General features: G+C 36.5%; 1 long non-coding RNA gene across 2 annotated transcripts; it reads right to left on the reverse strand.

Annotated features, from left to right (window-relative positions):
- Positions 1 to 307: 307 nt before the first annotated feature.
- Positions 308 to 18,355, reverse strand: LOC103556725 (uncharacterized). Of its 2 annotated transcripts, none has more exons than XR_011534953.1 (3): positions 18,230 to 18,355; positions 2,691 to 2,937; positions 308 to 1,951 (listed from the first exon to the last, which is right to left on the reverse strand). It is a non-coding gene; the product is annotated as an uncharacterized lncRNA (long non-coding RNA). The 2 variants fall into 2 exon arrangements; XR_546273.2 differs by having other exon boundaries at positions 711 to 1,951; positions 18,153 to 18,351.
- Positions 18,356 to 24,297: the final 5,942 nt, after the last annotated feature.

Genomic DNA, 24,297 nt, shown 5'->3' on the forward strand with positions numbered 1-24,297 from the left:
AGTATCATGGAGTAGTCTGAATTCAAAGGCAAGTGCTGAATCTTTCTTAAGGTGTAGCACCAGGAAAAGCAATTTTAATTATTTCTTTTTCCATGTTCATTCCATTTTGTAAGATTTTTTCAGAGAAAAGCATATATTCAAATATTATTCAGTAGTCTATTCTATCATGTATGATTCATGAATACCACATTAATTTTACCCGAATAGTGCCTTTTCCTTAACTATATCTGGAGAAATGCAACGGCAATCTCCAATCAAGATTTAAAACAAATAAAATAAAAAGTGCCAAAGTCATCAGACAATGGTTGAAAAATGCAAGAACTTTAAACTGTTTGATAATAAATCTGTCATACAATGCACAAATTTATATGTAAATGTCTTCAAAGAACATAATCTTTGGGAAATTTGGATAGGTTAAGACAGAAAAAGCTACCATTTCTTATATTCACATATTTTTACTTTTAATTTATATCTTAGTCTTTTTCCATACAGGATTTGGGAGAAAATTCGGATGCAAGATTTTTGTCCATGTGTCAGTTGAAAGAAGATGAGTCTTCCTCATAGAATGAACTGGTGTATTTAGTCACTTCTATACATGTAAACCTTTTCTCCCCTCCACAGTGGATTCTCAGTCTCCCCTTTATTTCTAACTATTGCTGTTTATATTCCATATTACATCCTCTAATTTCCTTTTATCTTTTTTTTATTTTGCAATGTCTCAGTACGTGTCTCTTTAGGACAAGTTAATTTAGTCAATTACTCCAGCTTGGTTGAAGATAAAATCTTTAATTTATCCAAGCCTCCCTTTATTCTTTCTAGGATACTCTTTCCATTAATTTCATGAAACATTCTAACTCTCCTGTTTAAGGAAAAGCTAATTTCTCCATCTACATGCACATACACACACTCTCAGATGCAAATCAATATATAACTAAACTTTCAAAACTAATTTTTTCTCTTCTATTTTTAGATAATCATTTTTTTTGCATTTTTCAAGGTATTTGAAATAGTAATAGATTTCAAATGGAGAAACCTATATTTGTTATGAATTATGCTATTCTTAAACTGTTATAATTCATTTACATCCTAGTAAAACTAAGCTTCAGTTCCTCCCTTGAAAGAATACTTTGAAAGAGTGTAAAGACCCAAGATGCCTGGGGAATTATTGAGAAAGGCAAAAAGTGCAAGACTCAAAAGCTTGCAGTATTTGAAAGTAAAAGTGTCATTTCTTTCATTCATCCATTTATTAAAGCACTGCACATACTAGTTACTGTTTCAAGCATCAGGGCAGATGAAAAATGCCATCCTGATCTTCAAGTTGGGGAGAGAGATAGGAAATTTATAAAATGCTGCACTGTGTGCCAAAGGAATGCATATAAGGAAGTAACCACCCTCACCTGGGGCAAGTTTCACAAAGGAGGGATATTTTGAGATAGGTTTTGAAGATGACAGGAACAGCTTGAAAGTGCCTATTTTATGGATTTCACACTTCTGATGTATTATCTAAGTAAATCATTAATACAGACATTTCCTGTATAATTTGACATGTTTGAATGTCCTTAGGTACATATATGAACTACTACTGCCTCTAATTCAGGTGACCTAGAAGACATTATATCTGTTTCAGGTACAAGATCATTTGCTCCTAAATATGTGCTATCTGCTGCTTTCTTGTGTACACAGGATCTTTGTTCAGACTGTATGATCATAAGAAGATCATGACCGGGCCAGCCCAGTGCCGCAGCGGTTAAGTTTGCACGTTCTGTTTCTCGGTGGCCCAGGGTTCATCATTTCGGATCCCGGGTATGGACATGGCACCACTTGTCAAGTCATGCTGTGGTAGGTGTCCCACAAATAAAGTAGAGGAAGATGGGCATGGATGTTAGCTCAAGGCCAGTCTTCCTCAGCAAAAAGAGGAGGATTGGCAGCAGTTAGCTCAGGCCTAATCTTCCTGAAAAAAAAAAAACAACAACAAAAAACAAAGATCATAACCACACAAAGTGTATTAAAAGTGAAAAAATGATTAAATATTTCAATATTTTATTATTAGTTTTTTTAATTTGGAGGTTACAATATTTGTACACCTTCTCCAACTCCCTTGCCTGCCCCACTCCTGACTCAATAGCATCTTGTTCCCCCTTCCTACTCAGAGCCCCATGCTTGAACGTCCCAATAAATTGCCAGCATATTATTTTTTGCCTCAGGCTCTATTTTCTAGAGTGCCAAGGTCAACACAATTGTGCCTCAGGATGGGACTTTGTAGTTAGATTACTCAGCTCTCTAAAAACAAAAACTGCTGGTATGAAGTAGTAGCATAATTCCTTAAGCATCCACCTGTGGTGGATTATGATGTGTAGATGGAGCGCAAGACAGTGGAAGAGAACTTAATTTGGGGAACCATGTTATTTATTAGGATTGAGATGTGAAGAAATTATTGATGTCAACAGTACAGACCTTAAATAGTTGATTAAAAGAGTCAGGGAAGATGCTTCCCAAATCTTGCCTAGAAATCCAGGAACACTAAATTTACAGCCTTGATAGTTTTCCTATGACAAAGTCAGGACTCTGCAAGTGGAAGAGTGGGACCCTGAGACCTGGGATAGGGCAATGAGTGGATGAACTTGAGAATATAGAACCCCCAGTTCCAGCCCTTCTCTATTGTCATAGGACATATTTCAGTCTCCTCTTACCTGGAGGCTATGCGATGATTTCACAAGACGCAGGTGTCTTACAAGAAGACATTCACTTCCCTCAAGACGCACTCTCATCACCCCACATTGCCTACAGGCCATCACCAAAGTCAGGCTTCAGCACAGCCTCAAAGGGGAAACCAAAGCTATACTCCAGGAAGCTGTACTGGAAAAGTAATGGCAGTCTGGCTGTGTAGCGGCAAGAGACCGGAAAGCATGTATGGGTCTGGGTCTTGAGACCGTAGGGCTGGAAAGGGAAGTGGAACATAAGACTGATTAGACTCAGAATCTCATGAATCAGGATTTAACATTTTATAAAGAATTACAGGAGTTGGCCCTAATAATTTTCTGTGTTTGCTCTCAGAACTCTGGACTCAATGATGACCAGGAATAAACAAAGTAGGGGTACAAGAACTTCCTTGGCAAAATGTTAAAGAGGCAATCAGAAAGTTCTAGCATATGAGAATGTTAAATGACTTTTTCATGTATAGTTCATCAACTCACCACATGACCAAGGTCCTCAGGAGCAGATAAAGAACCTCTGTTCACTGGAGAGTAAGAAAATGTAGTGTTGGGGGTAAAGATGGGTACCAGAGTCTTTGCTAGTTTGGTAGTGACTGCACTCTGTAGGGTGAGGCTTTTTTGTAGGGAATTCAGCCATCAACCTCGCCTCTCTATTCTGTCTGGAAAGATGGGATTCTGGAAAGGCATAGTGCAAGTAGCAACAATTAATCATCAGCACCAAGATGGATCTAATCTTCACAATGAGCCATAGAGCTAAAATGTCAAACAAGTCCTGGACCCACAAAGACCTATGGTAGCAGCTAACAGATCATGGTATTCCCATTGAAGTGAGGCAGTCAGACAGCTGAATAGGGTACTATATGTTCTATATAATTAGAAAAAAAAATCGAGAGCAGGTTAGCAGAAGGCTAATAACAGCTATTATACTGAAAAATCATAGCTACTTACCCTGTTTCCAAATATAAGCTGTACCAGATACCCAGATGCACTTATGGAAGGGGACGTTGGATTACCTTGAGCGGGGACCCTACAGTTCCACAGCAAGTATATGTGGTAAATATTCCTCCCATTGTTCCTCCAAATAATCGTATAGCTAGTTGTCAAGATAACTGTGTACTGGGGAATCAGAAATATGCAGATTTTTAAAAGAATGTTAGATGTGGGGTTCTAGGTGACATTGATACTCAAAGACTGGAAATGCCACCATGGTCACCAGTTAGAAAGGGGGTGAAGATCAAGCAATAAATGTAATTCTGGCTTGAGGTTATTTTACAGGTCCAAGGGGTCACCTTGTAGTCACTTCCCCAGTAAGCTGATGTGTTGGAAGGACGTAGATGGATATAAGTACTATGAATGGACACGATGTGGGATATAAACATTGTAGACCTCATTTTCTCTTAACTGCCTCTTTACTCTCTCACAGTCAACAGCTTTATCCATGTTGATTTTCCTTTCCATTTCTACACTTGGATGAAATGTCCCAACAGATAACATGATATTTAGTTGCCTGAGAAGTTGACAAGGGGCTGAGGGACACATTTTGAATGTGTGAGCAAGTTAGCTCTGCATGGGCTAATTTTGACAATGGGAAATGGAAGACTGGAAGAAACTGAATAGATAAATGTCCCCTCCTTTCCTCTTTCATCAGTTGCTCTGTGGTGGAATTTCTCCTTGCAAAACTTTTGGAAAAGTCCTATTTTCCAAGCAAACATATGTCCTGAACAACCAGTTGTATCTGTTCATGGCTGTGTTAAAGGCATTACCCTCATAGTAGTGAATTGCACAACAATGCCCTTTGTCTTTACCTCACTTCCACCTTTCTCCTTACCTCACCAGCCTGGGCTTGGACTTTCCAGATAACATCAACACTTTGATCCATGTCTTGGGCTCTAATACAGAGGACAATATTGATATGAGTATTTAAAGAATAATTAACAAAACCACTTTTTGGCCAATCAGGTGGGACTTTTTGGAGGAACTATTTCACATGCTGTTGGGTCAGAGTCATTGAGCATGGAAAATACAGATTCAGGATTATGGGTTTTTTCTCAATTTGACACAGATTATATCATAATTAGCCAGTGTGGACAAAACATCATAACAATCAATATTAAAATGTTATTCATTTCTTCTGTCATTCACTTCTTTGGAGATCTTTTATATTGGCAAGTTGAATGAGAATTTATGCACTTAGCTCCTCTCAGCAATAAATACTCTGTCACTTTCTCTTTTGAATTTGTCGGTTCTGACTAAGCACTGTATCAATTTCTTCCTCTTCCAGCAATGCCATTTCCTCTCCTTCCGTCTCAGTTACTGTCTGTGTTATCAGGTAACCTAAGATAGTAAAAAATTTAGCTCACTCATACTTCATACACAAAGCAATTTGTGTGCTAGATTTAAAAAGGGCAGGTGAGCTGACAGAAGTACCAGGTCGCGGGATGTGCATTGGTGGCGGCTGCATTGCAGCAGTCATGTTAGCAATAACCAGGAGAGAGCTGGCAAGGGAGAAGGGCACTTTTCTGAAGACCATGAGACCATTCTGCCGCTTCAGGGTAGCCCTCAGGAAGCCTGAATCATCCTGTTTGTTCTTAATTCTCCTTGCAAACTGACAAGATCAGGAAGCTAGAATAACCCAAGGTTGCAAGGTTCAGGGCCAGGGATGAGTTAGGTCATGAAATTATAGCAAAAAATAAGTAAGGGAAATAATTGCTTCAAAATCAGTCTGTGGCAGAGGCAATGCTGGACAACATTAAATTTTTTTCTTTTTTCTGTGGGAACACAGCTAGACATTTTTGTGCTTTCCTAATGTTAGATGACTGAGTTCTGTTCGTGTGGGAGAAAGTGATGTATGCCACTTCCAGGGCTGATCCCTAAAACCTGCTGTGTGGCCTTCCACATAGCATAAAACAGAACCTAGAGGCCCAGAGAATGGCCTGCCTCCCCACAGCAAACCTGCGTTAGACTGTTTTGTGAGCCAGAAATCAACATTTCTTAGACGGATCTACTAAGATTTGAGGGCTGTTGACTGTAGTGGTTGGCCACTCCTGTGTGACATGGCATCCTTAGTCTAATCTTTCTCTTAAATATTTGCATTGAAAATGAGCATTAGTTTTGTTCCCTGCAGGTAGTAATTAGAGCAAAAGAGACACCAAATTCATAAAACCTAGAGAATGGTAGAGAAAAAGATTTCTCTCTTCATGCTGATAATACATTGTTGTTAGTACTCGCTTAAACTCAAAGAGGAGAAACATGTTTATTTCTTTTAATAAGAAATGAGAGCCCTGAATCTACTCCATAAAAGTCGATTCTGGTGACTGAAATGGATGTACTAAACTTGGCCTCCTAAAAATGTGACATGAGAATCATTTTTCCAAAGAAAATGTCATCATTGAGGACTTATATATAGGGAACTATTTACATACTCCATTTTCTTATCACCCATTATTTTATTAATTATTATATATTAATAAGCATAAACATAAATGAGTAGGGATTTCAAATGGGCACTCATTAACTACCTCTGGACTGATTATGCAATGTCATTTTACAATATGCGTATTATACATGACCAAATGTTTATTTTTGCAATTTTATGTTAATTATTAAACTTAGAATTAACCATTATGAATAATTATTAACATATTCTATTCATTGCTACCACCATTCATATTTTTATAACAGGGACTACATTCCAGAAAGAAAAACCTCATTACATTCAAATATCATTTATATGTTTTGGGCTTCAATCATTTAAAATATCAGAGAAATAACTAACATATTCAAGAGCAATTTAAAAACCACCCTAATTAAAATAATGAGAAAAGCAAAATTCTCATTATTTTTCCTGACTCTATGTTACTTTTCAGACATTATTTTCTTGATATAGACATTATAAAAATAAACACCGTGATTAACCATTATTTTGCAAATGATGTTGAACAATAAATTATGACAATATTATGTAACAAGGAAGTTTTGTTGGATTAATAATCTGTGACTTGTTCCATCAGAAAAAATGTTACTCTAGATTTTTTTTCTGAACAAGGTAAAATTGTTCAGTGAAGAGAAAGATAAAGAAATATTGGAAAATGCAAATATGTCATCTTAGAGTTCATGGGAGCCAAGAATATGGGCAGTCAAGCCCATGCTTTATGAAGCACACAGGTTGAAGGAAAAAAGATATATTTAATTCAAAAAATATTTTGATATGGAAAATATTTGGAAATGAGAGTTTATTTGGAAACAAAATAACTCTCAGCATTGTTCACATAGAAAGCAAAGTATCTATAAGATGTAATTATGAGCAGAGGGAAGAAGTTGTAGATAGGAAGTTTTAAGCTTAATAAAGGAAATAAAATTAAATCTATCTTAAATTAGAATGCGTTACCATTCGAGATAGCAAGTTGCGTTTCACTGTAGATAATTAAGGCAATCAGAATTTGCTAGAAGTGTTGTGTATACATGCATACATGTGCAGATTGCATGCAAAATTGGACTAGGTGACCTCTAGGGTCCCTTCTACTTCTTACATTCTGTGACTTTAAAAGTCAGAAAATCTACATTTTGCTTTTGATTACAAACAAGGAGTATTAAGCATTTTCATCTGATTTAGCTGTGAATTGGCCAGAGATGGAAATCTTATCAAGTACTTACAGATTTGTTGTAATCAAATTTTGTAATGGTTGGCATAAGGATACACGAGGCATGATGGAGCAGATAAAGCATCTTACATACCAATAAGAGTTAATAAACAGTAAGTCATATAGTTAGCTATGCTCCAGTAGAAATTGACCTTTTAGGTATGCATGGATTTTTCTTTATCCTCAGCAACTCAGGAAAGTAGCATGACATATTTCTTCTCTGTACTCTTGCACATAGCTAATAGCAGGGAACTATAGGAAAGATGTGCTCTCTCCATCCCTCTTCAATGGAGGGGTGATTGTCCAGGTTCTGGGAGCGCAGTCACTGGACAGACTTCAGAGATTGCCTGAATATATTCACTTACAGATGGAGGTAGGGTTATAAAGGCCCACTCATTTTTGCCCAACTCGGGACACTTCTGATGAGCCATTTTAGTTCCTCAATGCCTCTTGGGCTTTATCTAAAGCTAGAGTTTCTTAGGTTTGGCACTACTGGCATTTTGAGTTGGGTAATTTTCTTGAAGGGGCTGTCCCACATGTTATATAGGATGTTCAGGATCATTCCTGTCCTCTCCCCACTAGATGCCAGTAGCAACCCCTCACCTCCACTCCATCGTGAAAATAAAAAAAGGCTCTAGCATTATCAACTGTCCCCTGGTGGGAAGGGGGCAAAATTACCCCCAGTTGAGAACCACTGGGCTAAAACTGGCAGCTCTGTAACTTCTAATTATCAATCCTGCCCCCGACCCTGCCCCCAGGTGTTGATTCCAATGAAACTCCATAGTAAACATCTCAAACACTAAACCCAGTCACAAATTCACAGAAAAGAAGAAAATGATATTTAAAACTAAAATTGACTGGAGTCACCGGGTTCTTAGAAGTTGCCATTATTCAGCAAATCTATTTTCAGCTCCTTGCAGACACTGTTGAAAGAGGCAGAGATTCAAACCTCAAGTAGGAAGATGATGCTTCAGCAAGCCACCTTAAGAGATATGTAAAGATAGAAGCAGAGGGAAATTTGGGGAGTGGACTGAAGTGCTCTGCACAATTTAAAAGGAGGGTTTTTAAAAATTATTTTTAGGTTGCATAGGGACAATAGTCTAGTCAAAGCAAACATGGAGATGGGCAAGATCGGGAAAGGCTGGGGCCTGTGGAAAATTTTGCCTAATTAAGAATGAGGAGAAAAAGTCGATTAGCTTATTGGTGTTATCATGACACAAATATGCCTTTCTCTCTAACCTTCAGTAAAATCTGCTACTCCCACAAGTTCATAATTTTTGCTCCAAGTCCGTAAATGTAGGCTTGCGTAAAAACGAATATATCTGAAAAGAAATCAGCCATTTTTTTTCTTTTACCTTATTAGTAACACCTCATAAAAAGTTGTTCTATTGCTGGGGCAAAATGACTTTCAAATATTTGTAGCCTCAGATCATGCCTTTCCTGTCGTTACCAGTTGCTGGCCCTGAGGTATATTTTCTTGTCATTAGTTACATGCTTTGTCTTTTATCTCTAGCCAGACCTTCCTTCTTTAATCACTGTGGTTTCGTGTGTGAGGTAGACTGTTGTTGGGGTTCTGCTTTTTTTAAAAAAATTTTATTTCTTAATTGGAGGAGGTGTGGGTCAGAGTTGGGATTACTGTTCTCTGAACTTCTTCCAAACCGTCTGGGGCTTAAAGGCCCCAAAGTGAATTCAGTATCCAGGTGTGATATTCTCAAAAATTCAGAGACCTTGTCAGTCTGTGATGGGATGAGACATGTCTTCATTTGTCACTTAATAGAACCTCTTTGGATAAATATCCCTAGACTACAGTAGGTTTAAGCACTGTCATCTCTCCTCTCATTGTGGTTTCGAGTGAAAAGCGGATATCAGCAGGCTAAGATGTCCATTAGTCTTAAACAGCTCTTCTAGAGAGGTGCTGTTAAGTAGTCCGGTTATCTATTATTGTATAACAAACTACACCAAATCTTAGTGCCTTAAAACCATCCTTTTTGCACGTGATTTGTGGGTCAGGAATCTGGAAAGAGCTTGGTTGGGTTGTTTACCACTAATCCATGAAGTGTGAGCTTGGGCAGGTAGGGCTGGACAATCCATTTTGAAGATGGTGTCTTTACTCACACATGGGACACCAACGTGCTTCTTGGTCCATCTCTCTTTTTTCAGCAGTTTCTTATACTAATCTTCTCCAAACGGCTTAGGTTTCTCACACTTTCACCTCCAGGAAGAGTTTGGATCCCTTTAACCAGTAGCAATTCTAAAGAACTCCAGAGAAAGACCAATTTAGGTGCCTACTTTCCATGTCAACAGGTGTGGTCAGGGAGGCAGGATCCCTAAGAACACAGCAAATCCCACATCAACTTCATCATTGGAGAAAAGAAGCACATTCTTGGAAGGGGGAAGAGCATTATGCCTCTAATGTTACCTTTACAAACTGAAAAAAATTAGTTTTTAAAAATAATTATAGTTAATCCGATCTGTTGTGCTTCCCCACAAGTGGCAGTAACAGAACAGGGATATAACAGTATACGTAGAGGTAATGAATAAAAGTTTACATATGAAGGATGTTCCTCATCTGCATGAAACACTGTTAGGAAAACACTTTTGCTTCTTTTGATCACCTTGTCACCTTATCTTTTTCTGTAGACCTTATTCTGTTCACTTCCCATCTTGTCATTTCCTGTACATTTACTTTCCAAATCTAGCTCCTTATATTACATGGAGGATAGAGTTCTATGACCCTCAATAATGGAAGTCAAAGTCTTAGGCCCCAAAATATAGGGGTCTGCAACTGAGCTATGCATAAAGCATAGAGTCCAAATATTGATCTGTCTCTAAAACAGAAACAAAAAACTTTTCCCATCTGGGGAAACTGCAAAGAAACTTGTGGATCTGCTTGAGGCCCTGGGTAGGAAGGGGCCATCCTTGAAAAGTTGGAAATCCAAGCCATGGTACAACAGGCTATGGAATCCAAATTAACATCATAAATGAGTAAGTATATCTCAGACTGGTAAAGTAATATAAGAACTAGTTAGCTAGTGCTACAGTAAGGCAAATATATATATAGGTGTATATTTATATGTATATATATACACACACACACATATATATATACACACACACATACATATAATACATATCTCACCAGAGGACATTTTTAGGGAGTATCAATAGAATCAAACAAATACTCAGAAAATGCTCCCTAATAATGAAAAGTAATAAAGAAACTTAAAGAGACTTTAAAACAGATCTGTTTGAAGGGTATGCTTAAACAATAGACTAGACACAGCTAAAGAGAGAAGGTGTAAATTGAAAGGTTGTTTTAAGGAATGGCTCCTAATTTTCCAGATCTAAGCTAAGAAATGAATCCATAAACTGATAGTTGTTGCAAGGTCTAACAGGGTTTATGTAAACCAACACACACCTGGCAAGAACAGAGTGCAACTAGAACTTCAAAGGCAAAGAGCAAAATTGTAAAACTTTAAATGACAGATTACCTGTTTTAAAAAATATAACAATATTAGGTTGACAACACACTTAGCATCAGCAAAAATTGGAGTAATATTTTCAAAGCACTCGGGGAAAATAATGGTATTACAGTTTTCCAAGAATTTTCTTTTAGATATCATTCAAATTTGAGAGCAAAATATAATAGTTTTTACTTCCTAAAGCAACTTTTTATTTTGAACAATTTCAAATCTTCAGAAAGGTTGCAAAAGTAGTATGATGAACTTTGTATATGGATTACCTAGAATCACAATCATTAACATTTTTCTACATTTATTTTTTCCTTTTGCTATATCTATTTATCTACCTATCTCCATATAGACTTTTTTCCCTGAATCTTTTGAGAGTACCTGGCATACTCTATGACACTTCACTCCTAACTATGTCAGCATATTTTTCCTAATAACAGAGATTTTCTTCTTTGAAACCATATTGCTGTGATCACATTCAAGAAATTAACCTTGATATAGATAATACAGTATAATACAGGTATGGTACAGTCCACATTCAAGCTCCTCTCATTGTGTAATAATGTCTTTTGCAGTTGAATATATCCAAGATCATCCAAAGTCCAATAGAGAGGATGGCATTGCATTTGGTTGTCATGCCTCATTTTAGTTTGCTGTAATCTAGAACTGTTCATCTGTTTTGTTTTTCTTGTCTTTGACATTTAGAGAAGTCCGGGCCAGTTTATTTGTATGGTGCCACTTGATATGGATTTGTCCTATCAGAAAACACAGCAATTCCTTGAGAACTTTCTCTATCTTTTATACAGCTCCATGGTTCTCAATTGTGTGCCTATAACATTTGTTTATTCATTTAGCTTGTTTCCACTTTTTTGCTATTGCACATAAGTTAGAGAGTTCTTTATTTTTCTTCCTTGTTCCATATTTGTGTCTCCTTGTTTCTGCAAAGATAACACTGATACCAACACTACCAATATATTTACTCCTTTATTTGCACGATCCTACAACACACACATATAGTGTTGGGGATTTCTACGTCCAGAACACTATCAAATACAAAACTACCAGGAAAGAGAAGTGTAAGGCATATTTGTAGGAATTTTTTCCCCAAAATATGTCCCACTGAGGGTGTTCAGGAAGAGTAATGTGGTCAAAGTTACTTGGATTTCTGTGGGTTTTCTGTGTTGCTATGCTATCAATTTGATAGATAGTTGTTTCTCTAGGCATTTAATTTTAAGGTTTTTAAACCATCATGTAAGTAAAACAATTTTTAAAATGGAAAATATTTCAAAGGCAAAACTTTATAAAACAATATGCTTGGAGAACTCCTCTTCTCTTCCCTATCCCTATGTTTTGCAAAAATTTGGGATGGGACAGGGAAGAGAATATATATATATCCCTTTCTTTCTTACTTAAAAGCTACCTTACTATGTATGTATATATCAAATATACATATTATATGTATATTTATGTATATGTACACAAACACATACAAACATATGTGTATATAGATCCGTGTTTTTTCAAATACTTTCTATTACTGCTACTAATGTCACCATGAAAAATGTTGTGCAATTTTTATGGCCTTATTGGAGATGCATTTTCACAATAGGCTCCTAAAAGTGATATTTCTACATCAAGGGACAATTTCATTAAAAAAATAGTTTTGAGAAAGAAAATATGCAGGAAAGATAGCATGACAATTCATAGCATAGGTTCCAGTCCCAGCTTTGTCATTTATTAGCTGTGAGACTGAGGAAAATTACCTAAATCAGATTTCTGTCAAAAGAGGAAAATAAAATTTACTTCATTAGGTTGGTCGTGAAGATTAAAGGAAATGATTTGCATACACATAAACTTCCTAGTGCAATGTCTTTCATTAGCCAATGATTGTAAACTATAACTATTGTGAATACAAATTATACATAAAGTATTTATATCTTTTGTTATTTGGAGAGATATTTGATGAATTCTCTTACGTTAAACTCTAAAGTCATAAATTTTTCTTTATGAATTTCTCTCATGTAAAATTATACCCTGAGTGAGTCATGTTACTACATCAAAACATGATAATTACAGGTTTAGAATGAGGCAGGTTTTTTATATGACAATATATATTTTCCAGGGTGTTCTATAATCATTCAAAAATGTAGCAAAAATATTAATCACGTATGTAAGAAAAAGAAATAAATAAATAATATAACTCTACCCACTTCAAAAAAAATACTTTCAATTTTACAGAGTCCCTTCTAGTTCACAACATTTGTGTTTAGAGCAGGGGGTCTGCAAACTTTGGCCCTTGGGCCAAATGAGGCTGTCACCTCTTTCTGTAAATAAAGTTTTATTGGAACACAGCTATCCTTCATTCATTTGCATATTGTCCAAGGCTGCTTTCACACTACAACAGCAGAGTTGAGTAGTTGCAACACAGACTGTACATCATGCAAAGCCCAATTTATTAACCATCTCGCCTTTTACATAAAAAAGATTGCCAACTCCTGCTTTAAAATTATAACATGTACAGAATTTTGTATTGTTTTCTTAATATTTCAAAACTATTTTCTAATTTTTATAATCTGAACACTTTTTCAAAGTATCCACTACTCATTTGTCAGCATGGAGTCCTGTAATTTATTTAGCCTCTCCTCTTTATTAAAATATTGGGTTGTTTTCATATCTTGAATTGTATAAAATATTCAGTGAACATCTGAAATCATATAGGACTTTTTCCTATTCATTTTAAATATATATATATATATATCTTTCTATGAAAAAAATATATGTATACATTCTATAGAAAGAAATTTCTGGGTCAAAGGGTGTGATCATTTTCACATCTCTCGATCTCTTGATCTATTTGGCTCTGCAAAAAGGTTTGAATTACCTTCCAGTAATAGTGGAAGGTATTGGAACTCCAATTTCTACCACTTGAGCTCTAGAATTGGACAGTATTATGTTTTAAATTTCTATTTAATGAGTTAAAATTGAATCTAAATATTTATTTACTTTGCATATATTTGATTACCAAAAGTCTTGAAAATTTTTTGTCTTTCTTTAATACCCACATTTGTTGGCATGTTTAAAATCCATTCACATCCTTTCTCAGGTTTTGTAGATTTTTTTTTTTCCTCTGTGAATCCGTGCAACTTCAGGCTAATGGAAACCGTGAACAGGCAAGGTCTGCCTTAATCTAGGGTGAGTATGAGAGTCAGTTTGGATACTGGCAGCCAGGGAAAACCTTGATCCAAATCAACTCAATATTTATTAAACCTGTTCTGTTGCAGAAATTGTGCTAGGCAGTTAGATAAAAGAATGAGCCAGACTCTATCCTCGTCCTCCAGGAGTTACATTCTCTGATAATTTAGGAACTAATGATGGTACATCAAGATCTTGGAAATTCTAAAGTGAATGTATGCTTCACGGGTACCACTTTGCCTTTTTTTTTTTGTCTCTCTGGATCATCATTAACATTAGTTTCTGCTCACAAATAATTTTAATTAGTGTTTTAAAATCTTTATACGATACTTCGTAGATTATAAGATAGGATAATAACTATATGTTGTTTCATGTTGACAGGAGAATATTTTTCGTATTGGGAAGGGGAAAAAACTTGGTTTAGGCAGTTAGAAATATTGGCAATGTGCCCAAACCAAAATATTCAAAATGCAAAATTGATAAATTTTCCATTTTACTTATTAAAAATCTGTACTGCCTCGTGAATGATTTTTTTCATCACCTGTCACTTTTCCATATACCTGTTGAGGATATTGCTTCAAGTTTTAAGAGCCCATAACGAGTTATGAGTGACAAAGGCTAAATTTGAGATTCATTCAGTACACTAGATTTTTCAAGTTCCTTGACACTCGTCAGCGGCCAGCAGAGCTGCCCCTCCAAGCTTACAAATCTGACTGTGACCATCTCTTCCCAACTATGCATTTAGTAATGTCATGTTAGTGGCTTGAAATAAACCATGGGAGGAATGTTTACACCATGGAAATTGGCAAAAGCTATAAATCAGAGCTCCCTTTTTTGCTCCACCCAGAGAACAGCTTGTTAAACATTCACAAGTGAGCCACTGCTTTTGGTCTGACATAAATCAGTTCCTTAGATATGAGAAACACATTAGGAAATTCATAGTTTCCTTCTAAATTATACGAGAATTGTTCTTTCAACCCAAACTAGCATCTATTATAAACTTGGAATCAGCAATATTCTAAATTTTCCTGTAAACATCCACAAGCCTGAGACTCATTGTCAACCTATAGATGGTGATAACCATACATATAAGGAGGAGGGAAGGCATGATGTAGAGACAAGGAGAGGGAGATAAGGGAAATCTCTGGAAAACTATACGCAATTAAACTGTACACACTTCACCTTACAATACCCCAAATCTTGGTGTACTGTATCAGTTCCTAAATTATCAGAGAGTTTATTCCTAGAGGACAATGATGAGTCTAGCTCATGCACAATTTCTACAAGAGAGTAGATTTTGTAAATATGGACTTGATTCGGACTGAAGTTTTCCCCAGCTCTGTTGCCTAAAATGATTCTCACATTAACTCTGATTAAGCAAGACCTTCCTTCCCTTTACACAACCTCACATTCTATTTTCTGAAAATAGAATATGAAGTTGCACGTCAGATGTCTTTACCTTTTTCTTTATTAATAAGATATTCATTTCAAAGGCTGTTTTCACATCACTATTCCACTTTAAATTCTTAAACTTGCAGGTATATTGTAACCAATAAAAAATTAATCTACCTAAAGATATGTTTGATCTGACACACTTAAGAAACAGTGTGGTGAACTCCTGGTCTCAGCTCTTATCATATAGGCATAAAAATACTCAGTCTTAAAAATCAGGTAGAGTTCCTGAACTCTGATTCTTACTTTCTCTCTTTTTTCTTTCACTTATTTTTTAACAAAATGGAAATAACATTTCTTTGTTATTACATTAATAATGTCCATTTTAGAACTTTTTCCTGATTTTACAGTTTCCTTTGACTCCAACCACGGAAGAATTGGAGCGTAGTCTTCCAGTTACACATTTCTTGTCCAAGTAGTTCCCCAGTTGCTAGGGTTTCTCTCCCATCCTTTCATCAAACTGATAGGAATCTACTTCTTATAAAGGAAGTACAAAATCAGATGGTTTTGTGTGCTATAGATCTTCTGCTTGCAAAGGAGACTTCACAGGAGGTTGCCTCAAGCTAGGGTTTTCCTGTAGAATGCTACCATGTTACTTGACAAGCAGAGCACTTCACAATGCTGGAGCTTGTAGGTATGTGCCACTCCTCTTAACCTCTCCTCACCAGAGCAAAGCCCTGAGCGCAGACTTCTCTTTGGTCTGAAAAGAGGCTCTGGAGAGGGCAGTAGCTGATTTACAGATTCTGATGAATATCAGTAACTAACAGCAGGATCAAGGCTAGATGGAGGTAGAATTATCAGGGTAGGAGCGTAGGAACTATACACCAGCTCTGGCATTCCCTTATCAAATAATCATACATAATTAAATTGGGAAGGGGAAAATGCCTTTTTTTAAACAAGCACAAAAATTATTATTTTGGAGACTGGTAGAATGTAAGCAAGCCAGCTATTCATGCCATACCCAGGAGCTCAGACAGAACTAAATTATGCTTCAGATTAATGTATCGGTCAGTTCAAAGGTTAGACAAACAGCTGTTTCTCCAGGAGACACACTACAAAGCTTAACTATTCATTGGAAGGTCTGTAATGGTCTCAGTGGATTCCCAAAGGAGCCACTGTTATTTGTTTCTGATTGGGAGATACCCCAAACTGACTCCATGCTGCTGATGACCTCTATTGCTAGGGCAGGAGGGTGAAACTCTGGAGCCAGTGCGATTTTACCAGTCTCTGGGAAAAAAAAAAAGAAAAAGAAAAAAACCACCCACACATACAACATTTCTGTACTGACTCAAAGATTGTCCACAATTCTGCAGTTTGGATAGGTGAAAGAATGCTGGAGAGTCAAGAGGTCTACTCACTCATTTCTGCAAAAATGTAAGATAACTTAAAATAGAAAGCTATTCAAGAATGTAACTTATAGTAGTCAGGTTTGAGCTGATGCAAAACTATGTAACTGATGGCAAAAAGAGGAATGGAATACGTTACATCTTTATCCAATATTTACCATCATTCTCCTGGTGATTTTGAGATACTTAATAACTCCGTATGAAACAGCTAATTGTAAATGAAAAACAAAACAAAGCTCTAAGAGAAAGACACAAAAAAGAAGAGGAGAATTTAAATTAGAGTTGTAGATTGAAATATTTATTTGAATGTGATTATATTTAAATTAAAAAGTATTAAAATTCAAGTCTCAGAAAGACAAAGAAGTAAATTCTTGAAGAGTTTCTGAGAGCTTTTTAGGAATTCCTCCATGATGATTTCAAGATTCCAAGGATGTAATCAAACTTTTTAAAATTTTACTCAGATATTCATTATTTACTCACTGCGAGACACTTGCCAGTAGTCGTTAACTTTTATCTTTATGCTCATTTACCAAGGTCTTTTTGGATTTTGTCTCATACACAAATTCTATTTTGTTTTGAGATTAATAAAATCCTCACAAACTTTGTTCCATTCCCACAAGGTCATTCAATGTTTGCTAAAAGCAAAATAAAAATGTTGAGTTCTTATTAGAAAGAGAGCACCTGGAGATTTAGGGGAATAAAGGAAGAAAGTTTCTTAATAAAATGTGACCTCTACCTAGAAAAAGCCCAGCATAGAACTGTCACAATTTTCCTGGGGGGGAGGAGGTGATGCAACTCAACTATTTATTTATCCTTGTATCAAATATGTATTCATTAGGGTACTCATTAATTTATTCAACAAATATTTACACACTCTGTCTCAGAGTGAGTGTGTTAGAATAGATCTTTAACAGTTATGAAACAATTATATAATTCTTGGCTTGCATCAGTGTGAAGACAATTAAGATGGCATAAGAAGCAGTAATAGAGAAATGAGATTGGCCCTTGGGGAGAATTTGGAGTAGTTAAGGGAACCACTTGGCTAAGAGTACCTCAAAATTGAGCTTAAAGACGTGAGAGAACAATAGTGCCTCTGACAGAAATAAGAATGTTTAGAAGGAAGGCAGTTTGAGGGAATGAGAGTACCAAATTAAACACTTTAATCCCAGTAGCATTTCAGTGGGTAGGTAAAAATAAGAAACCTAAAACTTGGAGAGTGCAAAGACCTAGAGAGGATTTTGAGAGTCATACGTTGATAACTTCACTAGAGAATCAGCAAGAGGTGAATAAAAGGATTTTTGAACAATTAAAATGGCCCAGTTACATTTAAAAGCTCACCTTGGCAACGAAATGGGTTTATTTTATCAACTGCACCTTGAAGTTCACGTGTAATGAAAACCCTCACCAGAGGTTACCTGGTTCTGAGAATTGTCACAGTGGAAGATCAGACAATCTTCTGTTTGGCCAGGGTGTAAACCAGGGCTGTAGAGAAGTTGATGAGAAGTGGTACAAGCCAGGGAGGGAGGAAACCAAAATCAGAAGACAACCCTCTGTCCCAGATGTATTTATTGAGATCATGTGACTAGAGAGGCCAACGAGGAGGAAGAGCAAGTTCAAAGAAACTACCAGAAAGGGGTGCAATATAGCCTGACGGAAGAGCAGTCCTTTAATCAATCCCCAAACACGAAGAGATATTCAACAGAAATGCAAGTCCATGTACACATATGTGCACGCACACACGCATGCATGAAAACTCCCTGTTGCTTCACCAAACACAGATGAGAATAAAGCAGGAAATGAATTTATCCCCCACGGAAATTAATAAAAGACCAAGTAAACAGGATGCCTGTGGTTCCTCAGTCACTCTCAGTCGTAATTTTTATCATCTGTAAAATGAGGCTACTCTACAGATAAAATGAGATATTCTATGCAAGCCTATTATATATATATATATATTAGATGTTGACTAGAATTAGATGTTGAATTAAGGGGAGGGGAAGCTGAGACGGCTAATGAGCTCTTCATTTTTTATTCTGAAACCCTCAGGTGCAAGGAAGTATGCCCTATTCATCTTTCTATCCATTGGACCTAGAAAAACATGGCTATCACATTGGTATCTTAATTAATTAAATTAGTAGAGGGATATAATTTGGTGGTGTATTTCAAATGAAGAGCTATATTATGATTATAAAAGATGCGCTCAGGAACCAAGAACAAGATCTCTCCTTAATCCATTCCTTCATTCACAGATATTTATAGAATGTCTACTATGTGCTAGACCCTTTTCCAGGTGGCACAGATACAAAAATAGACAGGACTGACAAAATCCTTCCTATCACAGAGCTTAATTCAATTAGAGAGGACATACAGAAAATATAAAGTTGAATAAGGTACAAAACATTGAAGTGTCTATGGGAAAGGTTTTTGAAGCATACTGAATCATATGAAAAAAGTCAAGTTTAAGGAAGGACAAGGAGGTGGTATGAGATTACAGCAGAAGGAGGTTGAGAAAATAGGATGTGGCTGCAACAATGAAACTAGTTTCAACAGGCATAATCAATTAGGCTAGTTTTAAAGCAACCAAGTGGGTATGGAAGGATGAAATGGGTTAGATCAATCATTCTCAATCTTCTAAGAACCTGTCAAACATGCAGATTCCAGGACCCATCCCAGAAATACTGAGTCAATAGGTTTGGATGGGACCTAGGACTTACAGTGAATCAACATGCCAGGTGATTCTGACGTGGTTAGTTCCCAGACCTCACTCTGAGAAACAGTGAATTGGATTGAAAATTGTTTAGTGGCTCATTTGGAAGATAACTGTGTGTCATAGGTGGGATGCTAGGGATGAGGGAAATTGAATTGATGCATTTTATTGCCTGAAATGAGCACTTGTTGACCTGAATTTATGCAAATTTTTTGCCTAATCTGCTTTTCTCCTGAGTTCTAAATAATTTCAAAGTAGATCTTAAAGTTTTGTATAAGACAGGGTTTTAAGACTTCATTTTTGTAGAAACTGGAGGAAAAATACATTCAGATGAATTAATTAAAGGTACTGCTCACAAAATGCTATTTTAGGAAGAGGAATATAAAGGAAAGGGAACTATGGCTGTCAAGATCTTTCCCTCTATGTTACATTTTCTCTGGATTAAAAAGAAGAAAAGTTTTAGTTTATATTTTAATTTCTATTTACTACAGAAGTTTGCAATCTTGTGGTACATTTAACCTTAAGTTTATGACAAGGTTTCTAAAACTTAGGAAGTCCCTGATTAGAAAAAACTGTATAAGTAGATGATATATTTCAGTTGTAGGAAATATCTATCTATTTCTATACCCTAAAAATAACTGGGTATTTTTAGGAAAAAAAGAGAAACTTCTTCTGGTCTTAATATTAACTTAATTTTTTCAAAAATAAGATAGTATTCAGCTTAAACTATTGACATAATTAATTTCAATCAACATTTTTGAATTTGTGACATCTCCCAGTCTGTTTCTGTATGAGATTATGAAAGAGAAACATGCTATTATCTTAAATACATGCAATCAAATTACAGCTTCTGTCTCTTTAAATAGATTGTGGTTTGGCTACAAACTCTCAGACTTTACAGGGCTCCTGAAAATATTAATGATTAACCAAAGGAGGCACAGGATGAAACAATTTGGTGCCTTCAGTTGGGAGTCAAGACACTCTACTCAGTTTCAGTGAACATGTTGATAAGTTTCAGAGATCTTGATAGTCTTCTAAACGATGCCCCTATTTCTTTCATGAAATCTAAATGAACGTGAAGACATTGTGTTCTTCTCTCCCTAGGGATTTGGCCAAATTCTTGAGAAGGAAAATCATAATTCAGTATCTGAAAGCACATGAATGGAAAGAACAAGGAAAAATGAAAAAAAGAGATGTTTGGCGTCATCCTTTTGCTTTTTATTTACCATCTTTGGCTTTCCAATTCTATAGGACTATGGCTTGTTTCCTGTGGTGTAGACCAAAAGATTGAGAGGTTTTCAACTTAGTAACCATAAAGATGTTGAACATCATTTATAGCACCACTTAGCCTGAGGTAGATGGGTGTGGAGTTGAGAGTTAATCAGTCTGATAGTAGTTTCAATATTTTAATATTCAAGTAAGCCACTATCTAGTAGAAAATGGCTTTTGGTGTGACACAACAGACAGAATAAGCAATTACCACAATCATTTTACAGGTTTTTGGAAATGGTATAAAGTTCGAAGGTCAGTACATGATGTCATATACTCTGAAATTTCTTAATTTGTTGCTATGGATTTCACAAAAAGTTAAAATGTGATTGAAAATGTGATTGTAAATTTAAAGGAACTATTTTCAAAACCGTATTCAACATATATGCTATAGTGACTCCATAACTCACTTAGGAACTTCTAAAATTACTTAGTCAGTCATGCTATTTTTGAAGTAAATCTGATTTTTCAAATTGTTAAGCTACTTAGAGGTTAAGAGTACATCCGTGGATTATATTATAAACTCCCAAACTTCCAGTTTTGCACTCAAGGGACCCTTAATGAATACATTTCCAATTGAAGAAACGTCTAATTTCATCAGAATAAGAATACAGGTTTTGACTGGAAAGCACTGTGATTAACACAGCAATGTCACCCCTACCCACCCTTCCTAACCCAGGAGCCTTCATCTCAGCCCAAGTCAGGAATGGTTGATCCATGCACTTCACACTGGGAGTAGAATGAAGATTCGTTCTTTAGTGGCAGTAGAAAAAATACCCTGTAGGCAAAGCTTTTAGGGTTGACATTACATTACTTTCTTCCTTTTACCAGTTTACTGTTCCTTTCTTAGACCTTTCTGCTCACATTTGCCATAGAGAGGGTGCTAATTCTCCCTTTTAAAGGAACAGAATGAAACAAAGGGGCCCACCCTGTTGTGGGGGTGAGCTCTGATTGTGGAGAGTAACACTAGCAGCTTGTCCTGCTGACTCTTGCTGCACAGTCCTAACAATTCTCTTTACTAAGATCTGAGGATAAAGAGAGCTCCAAATGCCACCTCCCTTCCAAATCCCAGGGATTAACCCTGTTGGTATTTGCTCTTCGTGTCAAGCCAGCCCCAAAGAGCAGGCAGGGGCAGTCAATGGCATAAAGTCAGCAAATGGGGACAGTTGCCCAACTTTCCTCATTCTCATTGTCTGCAGTGATAACATTGTAAGTTTGATGTCAAAACACTGGGGGCTTCCACCTTCAGAGGTGTGAAAATAATAATGATAATACTCAACTAACTCAGACTTCTAACGACCTTGAGTGATTGGCAAAAGTTCACAAATGAGAGTCAGGATCACAACCAGAATTAGAGCAAATTCACAGAGTAGTTATTCCTGACTTCAAATCTGAACATGAAACCCTGAACTGTCAGAAAAGAATTAGCAAAGTATTGGGTAATTAAATAATTTTTTAACTCGTGGCATAGGAAAGACAAGTTAATTTATCTTAATGTGGTTCTTATTTTATTTTTTAAATAACTAGATAACTCAGTGGAGTGATTAACATTCTGAAACAACAAATGATCATATTACTGCAAGGTCCTGACTTACTGTAAAGTCTCTAAGGTAAAAAGACTTTGAGCTGATAGTGAAATTCCATCCTGTGGTACTTTGGTCTGGCTCCTCATAAGGTAGCATGTCTGGTGCCCTGCTGTTTAGAAATGACCCCAAGGCAAAAGTGGAAGATGAAGTTTCAGCAGGAGAGACTGAGAATCTCAGAGGATTTGCTCTGTGAAGCAGGGACTCTTGCCTGTGAGTGACAATTTTCAAAGAAGTCTTCACTGGTGATATTGAACAATTGTGACGGTTTAGGTCTTTTGCCCTGAGATGGTTCGTGGTCTCTGCATTTAAATAATGTGTTGAGTCTGGATGGCAACACTGGAAAATTTTAGAAGCAGGAAAACATCATATGGAGTCTTGAAAGATATAACTCAGACATGCAAGATACATTTTCTCAGACATTCCTCCCTCTCTCTCTCTCTCTCACACACGCAGACACACACACACTTTATTTCTTCCCCCCGGGGAGAAATCTTGCATTGCATGAAATAAAATGGAATCTCTAGTATTTTCTCCCCCAAATATGTTTTCCTTATTTATCACATGAGAGAAATACAATACAATATATAAGAGACACGTTATGGAATGTTGGCTTTTCCAGCTGCTTAATTTTGCAATTTCTGTGAATAAAATAAGTTATAATAGAAAAATCCCAAAGCCAGTGATATCTCCATGTTGTAAGTTATCATTTAGAGTTTTGCTACTGCCAGATGATTTTAAACTTTAATATTGTAGACATTATCTTGGTGAATCATTGCATTTATTATGAAAATACTGGCTTGCCATTGTGAAAAGCTTAAATTCAGAATTAGGCCCACATTAGAGATGCTAGCCTCCAGTTGCCTGAAGAGTCAGTGGGAGAGTGGAGGAAGAAAAAGTTCTTTTGTATAGTTCAACTTGCCATATGGGCTCTTGTCTAAGCAAACCCTCCACTGTTACATAGGATGAGAACTTGGCTTTGGAGCTGAGTGTGCTGCTGAAATCTGATCAGCCCAAGGCCAATCTGCAGGAAGCTGTCACCTCCTCAGAGTATGAAAACTTAAAAGGGAACCACTTTCGCTTTCAGGGTTTTTCTAGACTATGGGCTATTTCTCATACTGAAGCATCACAGAAAGTCTCATCTCTTGATGCATTTGTATTGTTCGTGGTGTTTTGTTTGTTTTGTTTTGTTTTGTCTTGCCCCACCCTTGATTTCTCTACAAACCTCTGTGTTGTGTATTCTGGGCGCCCAAAGGCTGGCAAGTTCCATCAGCTAAGAAGATAAGATCTCCTGCATGTACTTTCATTCTGGCTGTCCTTCCCTTTTCCGCTAATCCTCTCCCCCCCTGCTGCTCTCTGACAATACCCAAGCCACACCCTTATTTTTGCCAGGATTCACAGAAGTGCTTTGCTTTGAAGTAAGCGCCAGTGATGCGCTCGTGAATCATTTTGTAAACACGTACATGCATTTAGTATATAGAGGTAGTACCTTCCTTGCAGAAACTCAGTTGAATCAGTGTTTCCCAGAGGAGCCATTTCCACCTGAGAGAATAATAAATCTCCATTTAGTAATGATCACATTGTTTCTTCTGACATCATTTCTTCTTTTAGGTGGATTTATTCTGAGGGGGACGAGGATCAGGTTTGTCTGTACCAAGAAAAATTGCTGAAAAGAAGTTGATATTGTATGAATGTTGATTGCAATATGGTCCTTTTAATGACAAATTTTAAAAATGCTTCCACTAATATTATATTTTCTCTTCTTTTTGCAATGTAAACTTTAATTATGGAGTACATTTATAATAAACTTTCAAAAAAATACAACTTGTGTATCAGAACATCCAAATACACAGAAAGGAAACATTGTTGGGGAGTTCAAGAAGAGTTAACACTTATTTTGGCTGTTTTTAAATGGTTAATAGAC

Source organism: Equus przewalskii, chromosome 30 (genome assembly GCF_037783145.1).
Source record: "Equus przewalskii isolate Varuska chromosome 30, EquPr2, whole genome shotgun sequence".
Classification (NCBI taxonomy): Eukaryota; Metazoa; Chordata; class Mammalia; order Perissodactyla; family Equidae; genus Equus; species Equus przewalskii.